The 23,181-nt window shown below is 44.3% G+C and overlaps 1 protein-coding gene and 1 long non-coding RNA gene across 26 annotated transcripts in view; one reads left to right on the top strand and one right to left on the bottom strand.

The window, feature by feature from the left end:
• Positions 1 to 23,181, top strand: part of FHIT (fragile histidine triad diadenosine triphosphatase) — a 1,053,300-nt gene that overhangs the window by 908,200 nt on the left and 121,919 nt on the right. The window lies entirely within an intron of this gene.
• On the bottom strand, positions 18,056 to 19,729 carry LOC122466749. 2 transcript variants are annotated; one of them, XR_006292510.1, is made up of 2 exons: positions 19,214 to 19,729; positions 18,056 to 18,307 (listed from the first exon to the last, which is right to left on the bottom strand). It is a non-coding gene; the product is annotated as an uncharacterized LOC122466749 (long non-coding RNA). The 2 variants fall into 2 exon arrangements; XR_006292511.1 differs by lacking the exon at positions 19,214 to 19,729 and adding an exon at positions 19,020 to 19,160.

Here is a 23,181-nt window from a genome sequence, read left to right as displayed (position 1 = left end):
ATACATGCCCTTTATACCTAGAATTTGTCTGGAAGGTAATGTACATTTGGCATTTTACATATCATCATGCAGTCTAATGGCCCTCTAGCCCATCTGTCTCTCTGAATTCCATCACTGCTTTTATTGCTTCTCATCCTTTGCTGACTTGGTTCTGCTTTAGCAGCCTGGCTCCAAGGTTTCACCACTCTTTCACTTAAGGTACAAATGTTAGCTTGAAGCCATTGCTTATATTTAGGCTTTATTGTAATGGAGAGGAGTGCTTTGATATGATCGCTGCAAAAGAGCTCTTGCCCTCTCCCCACCAGGATATGTGCTTTGTTTGCCTTTTAGAGTATTTCCTGTCCTTGACAACAAGTCATTGGCAAGCAAGTTAGTCACAAAGACAAGCTGCTGATCAGGAGATTAGTGCTAACATGATCTCCAAGGCTGTTTACCTTGCCTGTTCTTGGAATTACTCAATAGCTCAGGTTTCAGAGTAGCAGCCGTGTGTCTGTATCCGCAAAAAGAAAAGGAGGACTTGTGGCACCTTAGAGACTAACCAATTTATTTAAGCATAAGCTTTCGTGAGCTACAGCGCACTTCATCGGATGCATCTGATTAAGTGAGCTGTAGCTCACGAAAGCTTATGCTCAAATAAATAAATTTGTTAGTCTCTAAGGTGCCACAAGTCCTCCTTTTCTTTTTTCAATAGCTCAGATGCTTCTTGTGTATTGTAGTTCCCCAGGGATTTCCCTACACCTCACCCTTCCCCAACATCCCCCACCCCCAGTTTTGTGAACTAGTTACATGCAGTGTTGCCAAATTAGTGATGGTTTGGAAATTTGAATTGAAATTGAAACATTAATACACACTTTAAAAGCATATAAAGTGTATGATAAAATACGTGTATCTGAAAAAAATATAATAGATTTCAAAAGTATGAACACAGACGAGCTTCCTTATACAGCTGTTGTTTTTATGACCATGTCAGTGCATTCATTTTGATGAAGTTAGCTAACCTAATAATTTCAAATTATGAATTGTAAGCAAAGTCTAAATGAGCTCTCCCTGACAGCTAGTGATGGGCTGGGGAGAAAGGCTTCAGGACCAGATTGTATTTACAATAATAATCTACCTAGGTATCCAGCAAACAGAGCTGTGCTGCCCAAGTGATAGATTTTGGCTGGGGTTGGGTTACAAATCACTTGAATGCAGGGGCGGTGAGGAAGGGGCATAATGAAATGTTGTTGTTCTTATTGTAGGAGTAAAGGGCAGTAGAACTTAGCCTGTGCTGATTGAGGGCATCAAGAGAGAGGGTGGGGACAGGTGTTTTGCTTGATGGTCTGTGTGGTGGAGCGGTGCCCCACCCCCATGCCAGATTGGGCTACAACAGGCCAGAGCAGCTGTGCAAGGCGGCAGCCAATCAGAGAGGCTGTGTTAGAGAGCCAATCAGGGCCAGTATTACAGCCAGCCAATCAGGGCTAGGCTAGGCCCTATATAAAGGCTGCCCAGGAAGGGTGCAGGCAGTCTCTCCCAGGCCATCAGAGGGTAAAGGTCTGTCTCCTGCATGAGGAGACTAGCACTAGGGACAGCGCAGTGTTGGGCAGGCTGGGGGAGCAGAAGGGGACTCCAGCCCAGTACCTGCTGGGCTGCGGGCCCTGAGAAAAAGTGCCTAGCCGGTGCAAAGGGTCTGAAGGGGAAATGGCCCAGGGAGAGAGATAGACAAAGGGAGAGAAGGAGGGCAGGCAGGAAGGCTGCTGCCAAAGGGTCCCAGAGTAGAGAGTGGGCCTGGGTCCCCCCCTTGTACTTCCACCTGGCCGTTTGGAGTGGCCATCATGGACTGCACCAGACCCCTGCCAAAAGGGGTTAGACTTTGGGGTGTGGTTGGCCATTGTGGCTGTGTCAAAGAGAAGGACTGCTGATAACACCAAACCCCTGGAAGGGGGTGAGACTGGAGCAGTGGGCACTGCCAGAGGGCAGTGTCCTGAAGAGGATGCCACAAGCTGGGAGCAACGCGGGTGGAGACGCCAATCTAGGGCGAGAGATGGACGGGACAGCACTGTCAGAGGGCTCTCCACATGAACTGAGCTAATTCCCAGGGTGAACAGCAGGAGGCGCTGCGGTGGCCCCCAAGCCATAGTTTGCCAACCCCGTCACAGTCTGCCTGAGACACAAGTACTATTTGACCTGCCCCTCGACACTGTTTAAAGACAGAGCTGATTAGGCTCCATAGATCAGGGGTTGGCAAACTATGGCTTGGGGGCCACATCCAGCCCTTCAAATATTTTAATCCGGTCCTCGAGCTCCTGCCGGGGAGTGGGGTCGGGGGCATGCTCCTCACAGCTCCTGGAAGCAGCGGCATGTCCCCCCTCCAGCTTGTATGTGTAGGGACAGCTATGGGGCTCTGCATGCTGCCCCCCACCACAAGTGCTGCCCCCACAGCTCCCATTGGCCAGAAAACAGGGCCAATCGGAGGTACGGGGTGGTGACTGCAGACGGGGCAGTGCATAGAGCCCCCTGGCTGCGCCTCCACGTAGGAGCCGGAGGGGGGACATGCTGCTGCGTCTGGGAGCTGCTTGAGGTAAGTGCCACCCAGAGCCTGCACCCCGATCCCCTCCCGTGCCCCAACCTCCTGCCCCAGCCCTGATCCCCCTCCTGCCCTCCAAACCCCCCGGTCCCACCCTCCTGCACCCCAGAGCCCTTACCCCCCCACCACACCCCTGCCCCAGCCTGGACCTCCCTCCCGCACCCTGAACTCCTAATTTTTGGTCCCACCCCAGAGCCCATACCTCCAGCCAGAGCCCTCACTCCCTCCTGCACCCCAATCCCCAATTTTGTGAGCATTCATGGCCCACTATACAATTTCCATACCCATATGTGGCCCTCAGGCCAAAAAGTTTGCCCTCCTCTGCCATAGATAGTCTTTTGGTTTGTTAATTGACCACTACAGCTGAAATCACTGATAAGCAGGTCTAAGTGCTTAGACCTACTGTGGGACAGTGTTTCTGTGGAAGAGACGGCCTAGTCTGCACTGGTGGAACCTCAACAGACCAACTCGCAGAGGTCACAGTGGCAGGTGGCAGCAGAAGGTGACGGCGCAGGGCCATTGGCAACAGAGCGATGGAGTGAACGGTGGCACAATGAACAACAGTGGCCAGAGTGAACCCTGAGCAGCTGGAGGAACGAGCAAGGTACCTTCTTGCCCCCCACCTGGGAGGTGAACTTATGCGAAAGCACCTCGGAACTCTGAGTCTCCACTGACCAAGGACAACACCGGTGAGTGTTAATGAGGCTGTTAAGAATGCTGGAGACACAACACAGTTCATGCGAACAAACATGGCTCTGGCATCATACTTTCTATTTAAGCAAGAGATACTGCACACTACAAACTGGAGGCCAATGTTAAGTGCATTGTCATTTGAATGCAGGGGCGGTGGGGGAGTTGAACACTGGTTCTGAACAAGACCAGAAAATGCTCACTATCTTTCTGCAAGAAACTCAACTGACAGGCTAGAAGCATGTGGTGCAACAGTGAAAGATTCAACAGTTGAAAAGTGAAGAACTCTCTCACTACATTCAAAAAATTTGCATACATGGCTGATGAATGCACCAGTGCAAATGGGCATCAAGTATTAAGTCATTGTGTACGTTATCTTGAGGTCAGTGGTAGGCCAGTAGATGCATTTCTAGATGTTCAAGTAATAGAAGACACATCAGCTAAATCTGTGACAACCCACATCTTAGACGAGTTAAATGCTTGTCAATTGGACCCCAAACAGATGGCAGCTTGTGCATTTGATTGAGCTGCAAACTTCTCTGGAAGACATGGTGCAGCACAAACTTTGCTCAGAGAAAAGTTTAACCCTCATCTCTCCTATACACACTGCAGAGACCATCTACTCCAACTAGCGCTAGTACGAGCTGCAGACTCTTCAAAAGACATTTTAAAAAGCTATAAATTTAATGTGCTCATTCTATTCTTTTTTCAGCAAGAGTCCAAAAAGACTGAATATCTTGGAAAATATAGAAGATACAGTGGGACTGAAGTTCAAATTAGTCCAACCTGGGAAAACCCTCTGGCTTTCTCAAGAGTGATCGTTGGGTGTTGTCTTAAAATTACTCCAGCCATTATTACTGGCTTTGGAAAGTATCTACGAAGATGGGATGGATCTAAGTAGTGAGGCTGGTGGATTACTTTTCCTACTATGTTCGGAGAATACTATTGCCATTCTCTGTCTTGTAAGTCTACTGTTGAAACCACTTGGGTCATTAAACAATGCCATCCAGGAATCTTCTACAACAGTAGTAGACCTTTGTCCAGCAATAGAAGCTACATTTGGATCAATCAGAGAGCTATCCATTGAAAAAGTACTGGAAGAAGCAAAGACTTCAGTCCAGACGTTGACCAATGAAAACATTTATATTGAATCCTTAAGTGAAGAGGACAAGAAGTGTTTGTTAAGTGGCAAGTGAAGACAACTGAAAAAGTACAGACTTGATTCTTAAAAATCTACGACAGCGACTTCTAGATTCTACACAACCTCTACGTAGCTTTTACAGATCCCTGTCCTATAAAACACTGACAGTTGAGTGGAGTGAGGCACTACCAGCCATGGAGCTGCCATGTGCTCAGGACAGAATAGAGAATTGGCACACTCAGTGGAATATCGTACGACAAATGAAGATTTGACCTCAGCTTGACTATCATCGATAGTGGCTTTTAGCTCCTGTGGTAGAGGCTCATGCACTAAGCTCCAGAGGTCCCTGGTTCAATTCCACCCGTCAACAACCAGGGTCCATCGGCGTTACATTTGCACGGCTTTGCAGTGCAATATTTCCTCTCATGCTATTGCTGGGACGACTGTTTGATGCTGCCAAAGGGAAGGGAGACTGAAGCCCGGGATACCGTCTGGCAGCTCGTTTTACCAGGTTTTCCCCCACTGAAGCAAGTCAATGCAAACTAAATTAGTTTAACACAAAAATAATAGGAGTGAGGGGAAGCACTGGCAGTTTCCTTTTAATTTGGGATAACCCGTTCTCCCTGTTCTTCACCCCGAGTCCCATCAGGACGAGTACTAATGGTGAGAGAGGCCTAGCCTATGCCTCATTAGGGTGACCATATTTTCCCAAAGGGAAACCAGAATGCCTCATGGGGCCGGCCCCAGGCCCCCCACCCTCTCTCCCCAGCGCAAGCGCATCCACCCATGGGGCCGGCCCAAGGGCCTCCTCCCCCACCCCCTCGCCCGTCCGCAGGACTGGCCTGAGATGCCCCTCTCTCTCCCCTGCACATGGGGCCGGCCTGAGGACCCCTGCCGCCTGCCCATACACAGCTGACCTGACCCGAGCTGCTCTTCCCAGCCCTGCCTCCCACGCAGGGCTGACATTACCACTTCCCCCCCTCCCCACAGACCTCCATTCCTCCACGCACTGCTAGTGGGCAGTGTGTGGGTGGGAAGCAAGAGTCCAAGACCGACATGGCCTGGACAAGCGCTGTGCGTGACCCTGCGAGTAGCTTCGAAAGGGGTCTTCTAGTATTCGCTCAAGAGGCTTGGAGCTGTAAGCAGTGAATCTGTCTCCAGTTGTTTGGCTCCCCCTGGGCTCAGGGAAAGGGGACTTGGTACCTTCTTGGTAAATAAACAAGATTGCATCAAAGAAAATACTTGGCTCTCTCATCAGTTTTTCCTCCTAACTGGAGCAACCCACAACACCCTGAATTTGGCCAACCACTTGAGTCAAAAGGGGGGACGATGTCTCACTGCTCGCTTTCCAGGGACGAGTGTCCACATAACCGAAATCACCACCAAAGCTGACCCTGGCTGGCAGCTGGGTGGGCTGCGTCAGCAGTGAGACCAGCAACGAAGCAAAGTGGAGGCATATTAGCAGGGCAGGGTGGAGAATCTTTCACTGCCCATAATGCTCTGACTTGACTTAGGGACAAACAGACGTCTCCTAAGATTTATTTACCAATAACTGCAAGGCCAAGGTCGTTACTTTTTCCAATGGGAAAAGAATAACAAAAATGTAAGTGAAAAGTGGGTATTTTCCCCTCCCTTTGCCCCCCCCCCCCCCATCTTTCATAGATTCCAAGGCCGGAAAGGATCAGTGTGATCATCTAATCCGACTTGTATCAGAGGGGGCGCTCCACCCCTGCTCCGCGCTGAGGCCTTGCCCCCAAATCTGCTTCTACCCTCAAGACCCCACCCTCATTCCACCTCTTCCCATCTCTGATCCCCACACCGCCCTGCCCCTAGGCCCCCACCCACCTGCTGCTTGCTGCTCTCCACCCTCCCCCAATTCCCTCCCTGAGCCACCAGACAGCTTATCAGCAGCACTGCCAAACAGCTGTGGCAGGTGGAGAACAGTAAATAAATGTGAAAATGGAATTTTCCTCCCCCCATCCCACTTTCACACTCCCACTCACTGTTTTCCAACTGTTTTACTGTTGGGGGGAAAAAAGAGGGGGAAGTAAAATAATGGAGAGAGTGAGGGAAAACGCCAACAATCCAGACACTGAAAATAGACACTGAATTTATTTGGATTCCAAAAATCAAAATGAAATAATGGCCCTTTTTTTAGTTGAAACAAAAGGTTTCCTTTGGACATTTTTGAAGTACAAATGTTTGTTTCAAAATGTTTTTGAAATTTTTCATTTTATTTTGTCTCAAAACATTTGAAAGTGGGATTATTTTGTGGGGGAAACATATCATTCTGGTCTGTAAGAGATTGACAGTCTTTTGTTCATTAACAGTGTGTTTTTTTCTGGCAAGTTCTAATAATAATAATACACTGTCACCACGTTTCCAGTTTTCAATATGCTGCAGGATTTGAATTCACAGTGCATAACTGCATAACAAGAGTGGTCAGGGAACCTTTGGGCCTTCAGTTTTCCATTGGAATCTGAACATTTTTGAAAATTTCCCTTGTTTGCTGGATATTTTGGCTGAAGCGATCAGCAGTCAAACAGTGTTAATGTTTAAATTGTCATCTTTAAGGCTTCCTGGGAAACACCTCTTTGAGATGTTTCCATCTCTCAGAGCTCTTGTTTCAGGCTCTCTGTAGACTCACAAGGACAACACTCTAAATTTAGAGTTTTGGTTAGAGAGAACAAAAAATGTGACTGCATTTATTAGAGACAAAGCTCAGTGTCATGAATTAATACTGCACCTAGTGTATTTAAAATGGTAGATAAAGTATTCATTGGTAAAGAAAGCATAGTCAGATTCTGCATCTTCAGTGTCCTGCTTTAAGGGGGGACTCATCTACGAAAGGCAGATGTGCAAAATAATTCTGGGAAGAATAATTATGGAATATGGCTTCTCATTCTACTGGCATATTTTTTAAAAAACTCATTCTTTTCTGCATAACACACTGCTCTTCCAGCTCTGGTGCGGCAATTGGATCCATGTGTTTGGGCTGCTGGGTCTATGCAGAGCCCCCACCAGTCAGGACCAACAATGGTCCGTGCAGATCCGATTACAGATCAGGGCCATAGGTTGGAGGCTGCAGGGGAAATGTGTATAGATTCTTAGTCTGTGCTGGATTTTGTTCAGTTGGGTACTATAAAGGATATCTCACAAGAGGAAGGATTGCTGGCTTGTTGAGTACTGAGTATATGTGGGTAAATAGGACTGCTTTTCAGCTTCAGAAAGGAGATAGTTATCAAATCATTGACAAGGGAATATTTAGATTGATACAGTGTCAGGATAATTACATACAATTTGGTTTTGTTTAAATATCATAACCAGTATTGTCTGATTCCTTTCCACTTTAAGGCTTGATTTGAGTACTAGAATGCAGTGCTTTCCTGTGGCAGCGTTAACCCATGGGCTTCAGAAAATAACTGTAGATTTACAATGGTTAAATACGTAGTTAATGAGCAAAAGACTCGATCAATCTCTTGCAGACCAGAACTACAGAAGTGTGTGTGTGTTTGTGTGTGTGTGTGTGTGTGTGTATATATGCTTGTGCACACACACACAGATATATGAACAAGAGATAAGCTAATTACCAAACCATTCAGCTAATGTTTATTTTCATCATACTGACTGCCCGCCCGTCTTGGCAGACAGAGCCATTCAGGCTGCAGAGGCAGGAGGCAAAGTGATCACAGTAAAATGGTGCTGATGGTGGGAATTGGGCTCAGGAGTACAATTTGACTTGTCAGTTTATATAGACATAAAGCTTCATTGTTGTGCACAGACAAAACTGGCTTTTTAAAAATCTCTTTCCCTCCTGATGATGTGAAAATCTGCTACCCTCTCTCCTACTGTTCTCCAGCCCTCACGTTTATTAGATGGTATTATATTTACTGTAAACAACACACAGGTTATGCAATAGCCTGGGCTAGTTGGACTTCTGCAGTGAGATGCTGCAATAATATGTGCTAATTGACCCTCCTCTCTGGAGTCACTAGATTTTCAGACTGAAAACTGGGATGCCCTCCTGGAGCACAAGCAAGAAGTAGCAGTTCAGATGCCATGGTGATGGACTTAGTGTGAGAAACTAAGCAGAGGGACACAACTGAAAAGTATAGGAAATAGTTAGTGCCAAACACTGCAGAGAGGTCCCGGAGGATGAGAATGGATGTCTGTCCTCTATCCATTGAGAACAGGAGATCTCCATTGGTACTACTGAAGTCCATGGTGCCAGGTCTAGAATTAGCTTCAGCTAGAGGAGCTTGTAGTGGCTTCTCTATGAGCTTGGCCAGGAACAGGAAGTTTGATGCTGGGTGCTAGTTGGATGGAACTGATGTACCCAGGGTGGGTTTCTTCAGTGGTGGTTGGACTACTGCATGTAGGAGGAAAGGAAGATTCCTTCTCTGAATGAGGCTGTCATAAATATAAAGGGAAGGCTAACCACCTTTAAATCCCTCCTGGCCAGAGGAAAAACCCTTTTACCTGTAAAGGGTTAAGAAGCTAAAGATAACCTCGCTGGCACCTGACCAAAATGACCAGTGAGGAGACAAGTTACTTTCAAAGCTGGAGGGGGCGGGAACAAAGGGTTCTCTCTGTCTGTGTGATGCTTTTGCCAGGACCAGAGCAGGAATGCAGGTCAGAACTCCTGTAAAAAGTCAGCAAGCAATCTAGTTAGATATGCGTTAGATTCTGTTTTGTTTAAATGGCTGGTAAAATAAGCTGTGCTGAATGGAAGGTATATGCCTGTTTTTGTGTCTTTTTGTAACTTAAGGTTTAGCCTAGAGGGATTCTCTATGTTTTGAATCTGATTACCCTGTAAGGTATTTACCATCCTGATTTTACAGAGGTGATTCTTTTACTTTTTCTTCTATTAAAATTCTTCTTTTAAGAACCTGATTGCTTTTTCATTGTTCTTAAGATCCAAGGGTTTGGGTCTGTGTTCACCTATGCAAATTGGTGAGGATTTTTATCAAGCCTTCCCCAGGAAAGGGGGTGTAGGGCTTGGGGGGTATTTTGGGGGGGAAAGACGTTTCCAAGTGGGCTCTTTCCCTTTTATATTTGTTAGAGGTTTGGTGGTAGCAGCAAAAAAGTCCAGGGACAAAAGGTAAAATAGTTTGTACCTCGGGGAAATTTTAACCTAAACTGGTAAAAATAAGCTTAGGGGGTTTTTCATGCAGGTCCCCACATCTGTACCCTAGAGTTCAGAGTGGGGAAGGAACCTTGACAGAGGCATTGGCTCTTTCGCTCAGGCATGGCACCAGTTGTTCATGACTTTCTCTCCCAAGCCAGGAAAGGCCTGGCACAGATTCGCAAGTCTTGGGTTGAGAGTCCCATAGGGTGTCCAGAACTTCTTGACAAATAAATGCACTGAACTCTGGGAATGGAGGCAGGCTGTTGATTGGTGGGCACAGGTGGGGCGGATCCAGGCTGTTTGAGAATGTCTTTCTGAACGTACTTCATGAGGTAGGTTCGTAGTTCTTTGCAGTGCTTGCTGCTCAGCTATGATGCAGGTTTTCGGCATTGCGGGTTGATGAAGTGACTTAGCATTCTGAATAGCTTCTCGGGGCAAGATTTGGCAACCTCAGGGGAGGCTGATAGGAAGGTTCTCTTGATCTGTAATACAACCTCAGCGTAGGCTTTGAAGAGGTTGCTAGGTAATAATATTAGGTACCTCATATATGAATCACAGAAGAGGTTAAGGGACTACCCCAAGGTCACAGAGCAATTCAGCGGTAGAGCCAGGAATAGAACCCAGGAGCTCTGACTGTAGGCAACGCTGCTTTAACTATTATACAGTGTTCCCTTGAATATCAATGAATGATTCATCAGAGTGAATATGGCAGAAGGCATTTATAAGATGTAAATCTTCTGTCTTGACAGGCAGTAAAAGGCAGAACAGATTTTTGCCATTCAGGGACAAACTTTCAAAGATCCACCCAATGCAAGTGTGTGCACAAAACCCTGTTGAGATGGGCACAAGAATGGATGTGCAAAATGGGCTACTGCACATACAAACAAGTCATTATGTGTGGAGTAATCCAGTGTGCAGGCCTTAGTCCCCTTTTGTGCCCACAGATGTAAGGTTTTGCGGACACAGTGTAGATGAAAATGTTGTGGGTGTTCCAACTGTTGTGTTCCACCTTTGAAAACCTGGCTCTTAAAATTTAGATTTGACCTTTTCCTGATTCTTTTAGAAACAGATATTCCTGGCATTTATAGGGCCAGATCCTCAGCTGTGGTAAAATGACACAGCTCCATTGAAGTCCATGAGGCACACCAATGAACACCACTAGAGGACCTGGCCCAGAGCATTTATTTACTTAGTGTGAAATCTACCCCTGTGCAAGTGGCCCAGTAAAAGCCCTGTGCTCTGTTGGAGTCCTGCAAAACAATACTAGGTTTGTATGGTTGTAAGGCCGTGTGCTGGTCCTCTGTGCAAGGATGGATGTCTCATGACATTTTCAAATCTCAGACTGCTAAAGCCCTGACTCCCATTGATTTTCAGTGGGAATCAGGTGCCCAATTGAGTTAGGGACTTTTGAAAAGCCAATGCTTTGTCCTTATGCATTATACCACAGCAAGCTGTACTGACACCTGGTAGGATTAGATTTGCATGTGATTTTTCTCCATTAATCATTTATACAAGGACATGAGGCTGAATAATTTTTGCTGCATGTGTACAGAGACCTTTTGGATGGTACGTTTCAGCACTTTGTTTATTTCAAATAACTGTCAAAATATTGTACTTTACCATGTGGAGAGACGAAGAAGACATAGTAATAGAACAAGAGCAGTTACGCAAGCTAAATAATTTGTTTCACTGCTTAACAACCTTGACTCTGGTTTCAAGTGCGACAAACAACAAGGCGCGGAGGAACCGTTTTGTTGCCACTACTTTTTGCAACCTCTTGTCATTTCGAGCTGCTGCTGTTTTCCCTCGTCTTGTGCCTGGTGAGCCTTTCTATACGGTCATTACTATTGTTTGGTCTCAAGAAATAAATTTGCTTGGTGTGGGTGGGGGAAGTTGCTCATTAGGGTGATGTAATTAAAGGAAAAGAAGACAACATGCCAAGACTGGTTTTCTCCACTAAGCACCACCTTGTAGATTGCGTGAAACTCAGTTTCCCATTGCTGTGCTGGTGAGTGAAGACAATGTGCTGAAATGGTCCATACTGCTAATAACCTTGTTTTTCCATTGGAATCTCATTAATACTTTCTCCTTCCTCTCCTTAACCGTAGATCTGTGAAAGCGTGTATAAAATGGTGCTATTTCCACTGGGAAAACTGTAAAGCTGGGTCAAATGGGGTGTATTCTGAACTGTCAGTCTCGTACCACATGGGAGCTTGGGGATTGTTAGGTACTTTGTTTTGCTCTGGTCCGCTGCCATTCGGTTCGTTTTTTTTAAACTACATGAAGCCTGTATTAACACACTGTATGTTGTGACCCTCCCCCCCACCCCCATCCCCGCTCTCCTGGGGACATTTCCACAGCAAAGGATTCCTGCTCGGACGATGAAAGCATCCAATGTCTGGAGGGGGGAGAACCCTTCACTGTGAAAATGTCCACAGGAGAGTGAGGGCAGGGGGCAGGGTCTCAACATATATGTGTTAATACATGTGTCATGTAGCTAAAAACCAAAACCTTTTGGAAGGTGCTGAGGGCCTTTCTATTTCATGGGAGTGGAGGTTCCCAGCACGTCACAAGAGAGAACAGTGCACCTTGCAGGATTGAGCCCTAAGAGGGGAAAGCATTGATGAATATGTACAAACTGATGCTATTCAGGATCTGGAGAAAACCTTTCCTTCAGCACCTTCCAACCCTTTGTTCCTTTTGCAGTAACCCGCTGTTTCCCCAGGGTGAATATACTGCCAGTTTGGAAGTTCTAGTCCAATATCTATCCCTCCCCCGTCCCCAACACGCAACACTGGTCTCCTTCCCAGCATAGTATCCCCAGCTTTAACTATTAGAACTCGTTGGTGGAGCTGGGGAGCACAGATGACTGTGAGAGAGCATGGTGGGAACAAAGCTGTGTGAGATGGGGAGCTGTGGATAGTGTGTTGGTGTGATATGGGGGGGCATCAGGGTAACATATGGGGAGTCATAAGACTGTAGAGGGAACATGGAGCTAACTAGGGCATGGGCCACCTCCACCACACACACATGGTTCTCAGCCCCATTCCTCTCCTTCATGGGTGCTCAAATCCATCCTTCCACATGCTAGCTGGATGCTACTGCTAAAATGAACGGCAGTGAAACAGTTAACAATGTTAGGGAGACAGGGTAGATGAGGTAATATCTTTCAAAAAGATTAACAATGTTGGCATTTAAGGGTAGGGTTTTCATAGGAGCCAAAGGGAGCTAATTGGGTGCCTAACTCCCTTAGGTGCTTGGAAAATCTCAGCCTAAAACACTGCAAGCAATGGTAAAATATTTGTACAAAGCTTACCTCTTGCTCTTGGCTGGGGCCTGAGTTGCTCTACACTGGAGAAATCTGCCCATGTCAAGGTTCCTTCCCCACTCTGAACTCTAGGGTACAGATGTGGGGACCTGCATGAAAACCCCCTAAGCTTATTTTTACCAGCTTAGGTGAAAACTTCCCCAAGGTACAGACTATTTTACCTTTTGCCCTTGTACTTTATCGCTGCCACCACCAAACGTCTAACAGATATATAACCGGGAAAGAGCCCACTTGGAAACATCTTTCCCCCCAAAATCCTCCCAAACCCTACACCCCCTTTCCTGGGGAAGGTTTGATAAAAATCCTCACCAATTTGCATAGGTGAACACAGACCCAAACCCTTGGATCTTAAGAACAATGAAAAAGCAATCAGGTTCTTAAAAGAAGAATTTTAATAGAAGAAAAAGTAAAAGAATCACCTCTGTAAAATCAGGATGGTAAATACCTTACAGGGTAATTAGATTCAAAACATAGAGAATCCCTCTCGGCAAAACCTTAAGTTACAAAAAGACACAAAAACAGGAATATACATTCCATTCAGCACAGCTTATTTTCTCAGCCATTTAAACAAACAGAATCTAACACGTATCTAGCTAGATTACTTACCAAGTTCTAAGACTCCATTCCTGTTCTGTTCCCGGCAAAAGCATCACCCAGACAGAGACACAGCCTTTGTTTCTCCCCTCCCCCTCCCCAGCTTTGAAAGTATCTTGTCTCCTCATTGGTCATTTTGGTCAGGTGCCAGCGAGGTTATCCTAGCTTCTTAACCCTTTACAGGTGAAAGGGTTTTTCCTCTGGCCAGGAGGGATTTTAAAGGGGTTTACCCTTCCCTTTATTTTTTATGACAGCCCGTAAACACCACATCCTTGTAGCTTCCCAGGAAAGGGAAAGAGGGATGTTTAGTTCTTCCCTTGAATCAACAGCATGTGTTAGTGAACCTGGCCCAGTGAAGAAGGATGATTAATACATGCTGGTGAGTTTATATGTACACAGCAATGCTTCTTCCCTTAATGTCCCACCAAGCAGGAATTCATCTGCAGCCCTAAACTATAGTATGCAAAATAGGAACCTGTGGAGGAAATGTGTGGATTAATTCAATGGATATTTGAAACATACTTCCACCATCCTTTGACCATAGAGGACTTGGGTGGGTTGATTATATAGTTTGCTTTGTGGGTCTCATGATATGTGTACTTGTGCAAGCCCTTTCTTTAGCAATGGGCTTTAATAAATTGGAAAGCAAAGTATTACATCGTGATGGGGTGGCCATGTTGGAGAAAACTGCTTCTGCTCTTGGAAAAGAGGACTGGAGAAGTGCAGTGCGTGTGCGCGCCTCCCATTAGTGGCAATGGGAGTTAGGCAAGCGTATGAAGAGGCGAATAGCCCCGGTGCCCCAGATCTGCTAGTTGTACCGCTGTGTCGTATCACTGACATTTTTTGTCTGTAAACTCTGTACTTAACATTGATGTTATAGTTTCATCTTGAAAGGAAGTGCACAACAGTGGATGGGGTGGCCATGTTCCTTCTCGTTCTCCTGGCTCGTTCCTTCTCCCCCATTTCATGCCAGAATGTTTTGTATCCTTTTACGTATAGTGCATGGGGACATGAATGAAAAAGAACATTATACCCGTTGACGTTTGTCTGTCTGCACTATGCTCTTTCCATTCATTTAATAGTCAGTGAGCCACAGACCAATCATCTTCCCACCATTTTTTTTAAATGGTTCATTTGTGCCTTGTAAGACAAATGGATTGAATTTGTGTTTTGATATTTTAAACCAAATCTTCCTTTGCCTAGGTAGATTCATTGCGCTGCATCACATAGCACAAGTAAACTTTATCTGCCATGAATGGTGTCTGTAGCCCCCTTGGAGAGGTTTGCTTGAAATAACTGCGGTGTGTGTGTGCTGGGGGGGATTTATTCTGACTTACCGTACATTCTCTGCAACCCAGCTGGAAGCCCATGGGGTTGTACAGGGCATAATCAGTGCAGTATTAGCCCAGCTTCTATCTAGACCTAGAAAATATCTCCCTAAGGGTGAGAATAGAGATCATGGAAGGCCGGGAGTTTTACAAGTGAATGAATAGGTTCTAACACATGGGCAGGCATTGAGTTCCTTGCGAAGAGATCATGGTGGTGATATCAAGCCGAGTATCTGTGTTGGCGGAACTGGAATTGAACTGCATGTAGCCCTGTGTGTTTTCCCTGTGCCACTAGGAGACTGTAGGGTTTTGTTCCCTAAAAGGGGCTGAATTATTTGTGCTTTAGCAAGAACTCTGGGACCTAGGACTCTCCAGCTGCTTTGTGCCACGCCGGGCATGTGAAGCAGCTGTTTGCTTTGCGTCACCAGAGCAGTACAAAGCAGCCGGAGCGTCCTGGCAAATCCTACCCTCGGTGTTTGGAGGCTCCCTTCCAACTGAATACGGGCATTTTCCCATTGGTTACTCACTAACCATTATGTGTTTCACTTTCATGTAAGTGCTTTGTAAAACACAGAAATCAGTGGAAAAGAAATAAAAAGGAAATAAAGTAATGGACTCTGCAAAACCTTTTATCAGTGTTAAGGAACTATTCAGCATCTGTGATTATCCTCTCCTTGTTCAGCAGTGTATAATTTAATGATTGCATCTGAGGCGTGCTGTTAACTTTCTTCTCTACTTCTCTGATCCCCACTGCTCATTCATTCCTCATATCATTTTCCTAGCTGGGCTCCCTGTGTGTGTGAGGGGAGTGGTTAAAGAACCCCATGGATTTCATATCTTGGCTTCATCTGGCATATTATAGCAAATGGCAGTTGATTAGGTCTTTCTATAGATCATTACCAATTGTTTTCTACCTTGCAGATAGTGCTATTACGACAAATCTATCATATGCTAGAGATCCTGTACGGCTTGTTATTTCTGCGTGATTTATTACACTCGGAGTAGAAATGTTGTTAGTGAACATTGGGGAAGCAGTGACTATATTGAGAAATATCAATGTATCCTCATGTTCTGGCTTGCAGTGACAGTGAGTGATCCATCTCGCTGACACTCACCTTGTTAACATTTTGATCAGATGGCAAATTTGTCATTTTTCATGGTAACAAGTATAAGTTTGCACAAGAACTGTAGGAACATAGAGAAGATAAAAGCCCCCTCTCTTAGTTTTTCCCTCTGTGAGTAATCAGTAATCTTTCAGGAAGGTGAAATAATTACTTTGTGAAAAAGCTTATCCACTGGAAAATGTGCCGGTTGTAAAAAGCTCAGATTTCTCTTCATTTGGGGATTGAATGAGTTCTTTTCTGCCATGCCTGACACTTTGATTAACATACCAAACCGACATGAAATGATATAGAACGGAAGGGTTTGCCGTCAGAATTCCTTTGTTTGATCATAGTCAAAAACATGAAGATGCTTGGTGAATAAAAACGAAAGCCTTCTCTCCAGATCTGCTGGAGTGCCAAACGCTGGCATATGAGGCATTTCAAATTTCCTTCAAGCTCTGCATTTGGAAATGGCCCTCGAGTCACATGGCAGCTTTGCAGATCTCCTTCTCTAAACACCTTGGGTAGAATCCTGGCCCTACTGAAGTCAATGCCCTATCATCCAACTGTTGCAAAGACCAAGTACAACCACACAGTCTCTGCACTCAAAATAGCTTCCGCAATTGGAGATTTAGGGACACCTGAAGCATGGGGTTGCATCCCTGACCGATTAGATAGTAGCCATTGATGAACCTACCCTTCATGAACTTATCTGATTCTTTTTTGAACCTAGTTATACTTTGGCCTTCACACCATCCCCTGGCAGCTAGTTCTGCAGATTGACTGTGTGTTGTGTGAAGAAGTACTTCCTTGTGTTTGTTTTAAACCTCCTGCCTGTTAATTTCATTGGGTGACCCCTCGTTCTTCCATATTCACTTTCTCCACACTATTCATGATTTTATAGATCTCTATCATATTCCCCTTTGTCATCTCCTTTCTAAACCAAACAGGCCCGTCTTTTTAATCTCTCCTTGTTTAGATGCTGTTCCATACCCCTAATCATTTTTGTTGCACTTCTCTGTACCTTTTCCAATTCTAATGTATCTTTTTTGAGATAGGGTGACCAGAACTGCATGCAGTATTCAAGGTGTAGGTGTACCATCAATGTATATAGTAGCATTATATTTTCTATTTTATTATCTATCCCTTTCCTAACATTCTGTTAGCTTTTTTCATTGCCACTGCACCTTGAGTGGATGTTTCAGAGAACTATCCATCATGACTCCAAGATCTCTTTCTTGAGTGGTAACAGCTAATTTAGACACCATCATTTTATACATGTAGTTGGGATTATATTTTCCAATGTGCATTACTTTGCACCTATCAATATTGAATTTCAACTGCCATTTTCTTGCCCTGTCACCTAGCTTAGTGAGATCCCTTTGTAACAATTTGTAGTCATCTTTGGACTTAAGTAATTTTTATACCATCTGCAAATTTTGCCACCTCACTGTTGACCCCTTTTTCAGATTATTTGAGTATGCTGAATAAGAGAGGTCTCAGTACAGATCCTAGGGAGACCCTACTATTTACCTCTCTCCATATGAAAACTGACCATTTATTCCTACCCTTTGTTTTCTATTTTTAACCAGTTACTGATCCATGAGAGGACCTTCCCTCTTTTCCCATGACTGCTTACTTTGCTTAAGAACCTTTGGTGAGGGACCTTGTCAAAAGCTTTCTGAAAGTGCAACGACACTATATTGACTAGATCACCCTTGCCCACAAGGAGGAGGAAAAAACCCACTCCAACATAGATCCCATCCCTTCCTTTTAATTTTCAGGAGCTTCAAAACATGTGTTTCACACAGCAGAGGAGTACAGTATGAGACTACTTGTGACAAGAGATTTGTTAAAATGCATATTGGTTTCCATTCTCTATTTCCATCTAACCATAAGGATTGGATGCACGGTCTGCTGCTTTGTATTGTTTTTCTACTTTTCTTAGTAATTATTAACAGGATGTTGCTACTCATAGCTTATTATTTTAAAAGCCTTCAAACTGACCAGTGAGTATTCAGAGTAGTTAGCAGGTGTGTCATTGGGTCATAACTGTACAGCTTTGGAGTGTTTAATTCTCCTCACATTATATACAACAATGCAATGCTTCAGCACCTGAGAAGCAAGCCGTAATGTTCTCTAGTGATTTGGGAATGCAAAGAGCCATATACTGTAAGTGCTAATTATTTATGATGATTATTTGGTATAGTGCAGCCTACATGTAGGGGCATGTTCTTTTCTTGCTTGCAGAGATGTTCGTTAGGTTATATCCACAGAATTGAGTGGAAGTAACGTTGGGAGACTTAAACTACAGGAGAGGTATCTTCTTCTGTCCCCTCACTTGGCTCCCCGAACACCTTGAACGATGCGCTGACAATGCAGCGGGAAAGCGACAAGCCTGGTGGAAGAGCATTGGAGCCAGTGCAAACCTTGAAAAATAAGGCAAGAGAAAGAACCTTCTGTTAGTCCTTCTTTGAGCTACACTAACTGTGCTTGGCATTACTGCCAACCCACAGCATTCCAAAGTCAAGAATCAGGCCCTCCAAATCATAAGATGTTAAAAATGATCAATAGTTGGTTCTTTTGATTTGCCTTCTGGTTTCCAGCTTTTCTGGTTCACGTTCTAATTTTTTTCCCCCACAACCAGAAGAGCTAGGAAATTTTTTTAGAGAAAGATAAGTTTTGCCCATAATCACATGATCCCAGGAGCTGGTGCTTTAAGAAAAACACAAGTATAAACTGGGAGAGATGAGGCAACATGTCACCTGCTGCGAAAGAGCCAATACAAACTTGGCAGCTGAGCAAGCCTTGCTGCCATGCAGATAGAATATAAAGCTCTGAATATTTTTAAGCAGCCTGTAACATAAAAGTATTTAAATATTTATCTGATGTAATGATATATTTCTTGGGCTGAAGGTGTCTCCTAGGCCAGAAGATGATTCTTCACCACACTGAGAACTGCTGAGTGCTCAGCACTTTTGAAAATTAGGCTACTCATTTAGGTATGGACTATGGATTTAGGAGCCTAACTTCAGAATCCTATTTCTTACAAACTGGCTCTAAGACTATAGTTCTGGTAGCTTAACTCGTGTTTACTGGTCAAAAGATGCTAATGTCTAAGTGTAACAGGGTGGCATTCACCTCTCGTGAGCTACTTGTCCAAATGCATATGCCTGCACTTTCTCTGTAGCCGAGTCACACACCGTCTGTATGCAAGATAAAAATCAAACCCTTCCCAGAGTCTAAGTGCAACAGGGGGCCTATCTCAGTGCCCTCTGTAAGGTCTCTTTATCTGCAGCCCTATCCCTAGGCTTGGTCTTCAATCTGCCCAGTACCTTGATTCAGACTGTCCCTCAGCCCCTTCTGGGCTCTCTCAAATTGTCCCCGCTCTTCAAGCAGTCCCGGCCCCGGTGTGGGCCCATGCCCTCAGGGCTCTCTCCTTGGTTAGTCTTTGTCTCTCTGGGCCTTTCTGGCCCTAGCTCTCCAGCTGGGCTGCTAAATAGTTCAGTTCCCCTTCCGGGGGTGAATCAAAGTCCAGACCATTTCATCAGTGGCTGGTGGGGAGGACCTAGGCCCACCTTCTGCTCTGGATTCGAGTACAGGGACCCTAAAGATACCAGCAATCCACCAAGTCCCTTTAATTAAGTTGCATTGCTGTTATGATTCCCTGGGCCACTTCCCCATGGCCCCAGTATATTCTTCAACCTTGCCTCGAAGCCTTGTACTGATTGAGTCCCAGCTGCCAGCCTGGAGCTCTTTCTCACTCCCGCTGGTCTCAGCCAGCAGTGTCCTATAGCTCCCTTAGCCAGCCTGGCACACCATCCACACTCCTCTAGTTCCAGCAAAGAACTGAACTCTGCTGCACTGCAGCTCCTTTTATATGGGCCTGCTGGGCCCAGATTGGCTGCTCCCTGAAGCCCCTCTCTGATTGGCTGTGTCCCATGCTGCCACTCTGGGCTGCTTGGAGGACTCCCTCCACTGCCCTTTTCTGGGGCAGGGTGTGGTAGGGCCATGAGGACTCTAGCAGGAAGCCTCAGGGCATAATCCACCCCATCTCACTAAGCCTCAATGAAGATGACACCTCCAGCATATGCACAACTGTTCTTGAAGAAGTTAGACAAGATGTTCTCCAGAATTATTATAATAATCATAAAGTTGAAATGAGACTAGACAGTGGAGAGTAGTTTACAAGATGCAGTTGCTATTATATCATCACTGGCAATTTACCTCTGAAATCAGGCAGGAAATACATAGCTTTCTTCAGGTCTTGGTGACATTGATGTAGAAATAAGTTTCCTAAATCACAATTTGAAATATTATACAATGGTTTCTGATAAAGGAATGTTAGAATGCTTTCTTCACCTCCTGGAATCAGTGAATCATTTGCTATTATCTCTTTTGAAGAGTGGATATCTTCTCTTTAGGAGTAGAGATGAAAAATAGCCTTCTAAATGTAACATGCCACAGGCAGATTCCAGAGAGGAGAAAGGATTGAAAAGTATTGAGGATAGTGCTACAGTAATTAAAGTTTCAGATATGAAGGGCCAAGATTCTGTACTTAATTTGCAGCTAAAGAATAAATAGGAGATCCTACATCGGAGCAGCTGGCTGGGTTTCTCACCTGTCCCGGGAGTTATGTAGTTAGTGTTACTCAGTGTGGGGTTTTTTGGTTTTCTTTTTTGTAAATATCTGAGACTTTACTTCCTGAATACATAGAGAGAAAAATTGAAAATAAATTACTGGACACACAACTCTAAACCGAGGATAACACTGCTGAAGGCACTTTTGTAGCTGTATTTGGAGTAGAAGTGAACATGAAATTGTCTAATATGTCTCACTAAAGCCTGATATGGGTCATTTATGGCCCTATCCTGTGAGGAGCTGAGCACCTTCATCTTTTATTTAATTCAGTAGGAGCTGAAGGCATCTGTTGTCTCACAGAACAGTGTCAACAGGGCCTGATCCAGCTCCTATTCATGCCAGTAGAAAGATTCCTGTTAACTTCAATTGGCGCTGGATCAGACAGCCAATAAACATCACCTCCAATTAATACCTACATCAACCATGACACAGGTGACAACCCCTAAAATGATCTGGTGTTCGATCATCCCCTACTCCCATCCTGTTTCCCCATCTCCTTTGCTGTCCTCTATTTAGAATGGTTCTTTCTGGGCCCTTTCCACTGAACTCTGGTACTTTGAGTCCCTTTGATGTGCTAGTGTTTTACACTCACTCTGCATTGGGATCAGTCACCCCACCAGGGATGAGGCAGTGGAGAATCAGACCTTCTATCTCTTTCGGGGGAACTGTAGTTTGTGCATTTGAATTTTATCCAGTTTTCCAAATCTAATGTTGATCAGCTGTCTCGGTAAGGAACGCACTGAAACACGTTATAACATGCTCATCCTTACTTTTCCATGGAGGGTTTTCAACTAACCAAATGTTTCGGTAACAAAATTGCACTGTATTTGCTTTTCATTCTGTTATCAGAATAGACAAAGTAATAAAATGTCATTTAAATATTATCTTTAACTCGACATCTTGGGATAACTGGTTGGTAGGAGGGAGGTAAATGGGTATACACACTTCACTGAAGACTTCAATCTAGCAAAGCACTTATGCCCATGCTCACTGGGACTGCTCACATGCTTAAATGATTTGCTTGATGGAGGCCAGTGTGCTCAGCACCCTGAGGATTGAACGCCAACAGTAATTTGGTCATCTGGTGTAATCCATTGCACCTTGTGTAATAGAGAGCATGATCTCAATGACAACACCACAGAGACACAAAGATTCCTCAAAGGGGTCATGAGTTCTCTTCTTAGGCTAAAAACAGCCAGTTTTTATTCTTAAACATTTGGAAGGTCAGGTTTGATTTACAAAGGTCCATCCCAGCATCTGTGATCTCAGGACAGGGGTTCTTCTTCTTCTCACTAAGAATGCCAAAGAAAGGTTATTTAAAATAAAAAATGCTGGTGTTTTAAAAGTGGGTTTCTGTGACTTCTGCCCTTCTCACAGCATCTATGAAAAATGATGGTGACAGAATCATAGTCCTGTTCATGGTAATCACAGAATTTCTCCACCCGTTCTGTATGTTCGCAACTGAACACAGATGAAGAAAGAATATGTATCAGTTAAGAAAATCTACAGGAGAATGGGACAAACATTTGTTTCATCTTGCCAAAGCAAGGTAAAGCATCACAAGGAAAAAATAGATATATATTTTGGCATTCTGCACCAGTGAAATGGTTTTAATCCAAGTCAGGAAAAAAAACCCAACATGGCATTTTCAGTTAGACTTTAAAATAAGTGAAGGAGAAAATTCAAGGATCCTGAACACAAACAAGGTTACAGACAAATACTGAATTTTACTCATTGCAAGCTTGACAACCAAGTTGCAGTAGCTTGCTGGCTTTGATAATGGACATTTGGTAATGTCCTGTACCTTTTATAACTATGGCTTTATTTTTTAATGGATTTGAGGTTCTCTTGGCTTATAAGTCAATGTGCAGAACACTTTTCCTGACGTGTGTTACATTTTTATGGACCGATGTGCTGCTTTTGTTTCTGTATTTTGAAAATTTGCAACCTGTGTGTTGCTGAAATGATGAAGATGTTAATAATTTTTTCCCTGCCTCCCCAAACCCCAGAAAATATTCCCATGAGGAAAGACTCACTACTCATCTGTGGATGTGAAATATATCATTGTGATATGGTTCATAAAGAAACTCAAATGACTTGCTTGAACTATAGTGTTTTCTTTTGTTACCCACTTCTGTATGGTATTACTTGTCCACTAATGCAAATTTGTCTTATCAGCAAATCAAGCCATACAATATGCTTGTCTCACCAAGAATGATGTACTTTTTTGGCTAGGAACTCCACTGTTATCTTTGTATTGCCAGGAATTCACACTTTCCAACTTTGTTCTGGCAGGACCAATATAATTTTGTTTTGCCAAGAATAATAGATTGAGTCTTTCAGGAATCCAACGCCTTTCATTTCCGCTCAATAGGTATTTCAGTTCCTTTATACACTACTGGTATGCAGTGATACACATGCTTTGAGCATTATTTTATTCGTGAAGGCCACATGTGATATCCGTGCTGCACATTTTTCCCTTATCGGGTGTGGTCTGTCCATTTGGAATTTATTTAGATTTCTTCGGGTAGAAATTCAGCCGTATGTTTATTTCGTGAGGAAATAACTGTCTTTGTCTCATTTGAAATTTTAGTGGAATTTGTCTTGCTTGGAGCTGAATTATATGTTTGTCTCATCAGGAATTTTAGCAGGGATTTGGTAT

This window comes from Chelonia mydas, chromosome 7 (genome assembly GCF_015237465.2).
Source record: "Chelonia mydas isolate rCheMyd1 chromosome 7, rCheMyd1.pri.v2, whole genome shotgun sequence".
In the NCBI taxonomy this organism is placed as follows: Eukaryota; Metazoa; Chordata; order Testudines; family Cheloniidae; genus Chelonia; species Chelonia mydas.
Note: the sequence above shows the minus strand (reverse complement) of the source record. Positions and strands in the feature narration are given on the sequence as shown.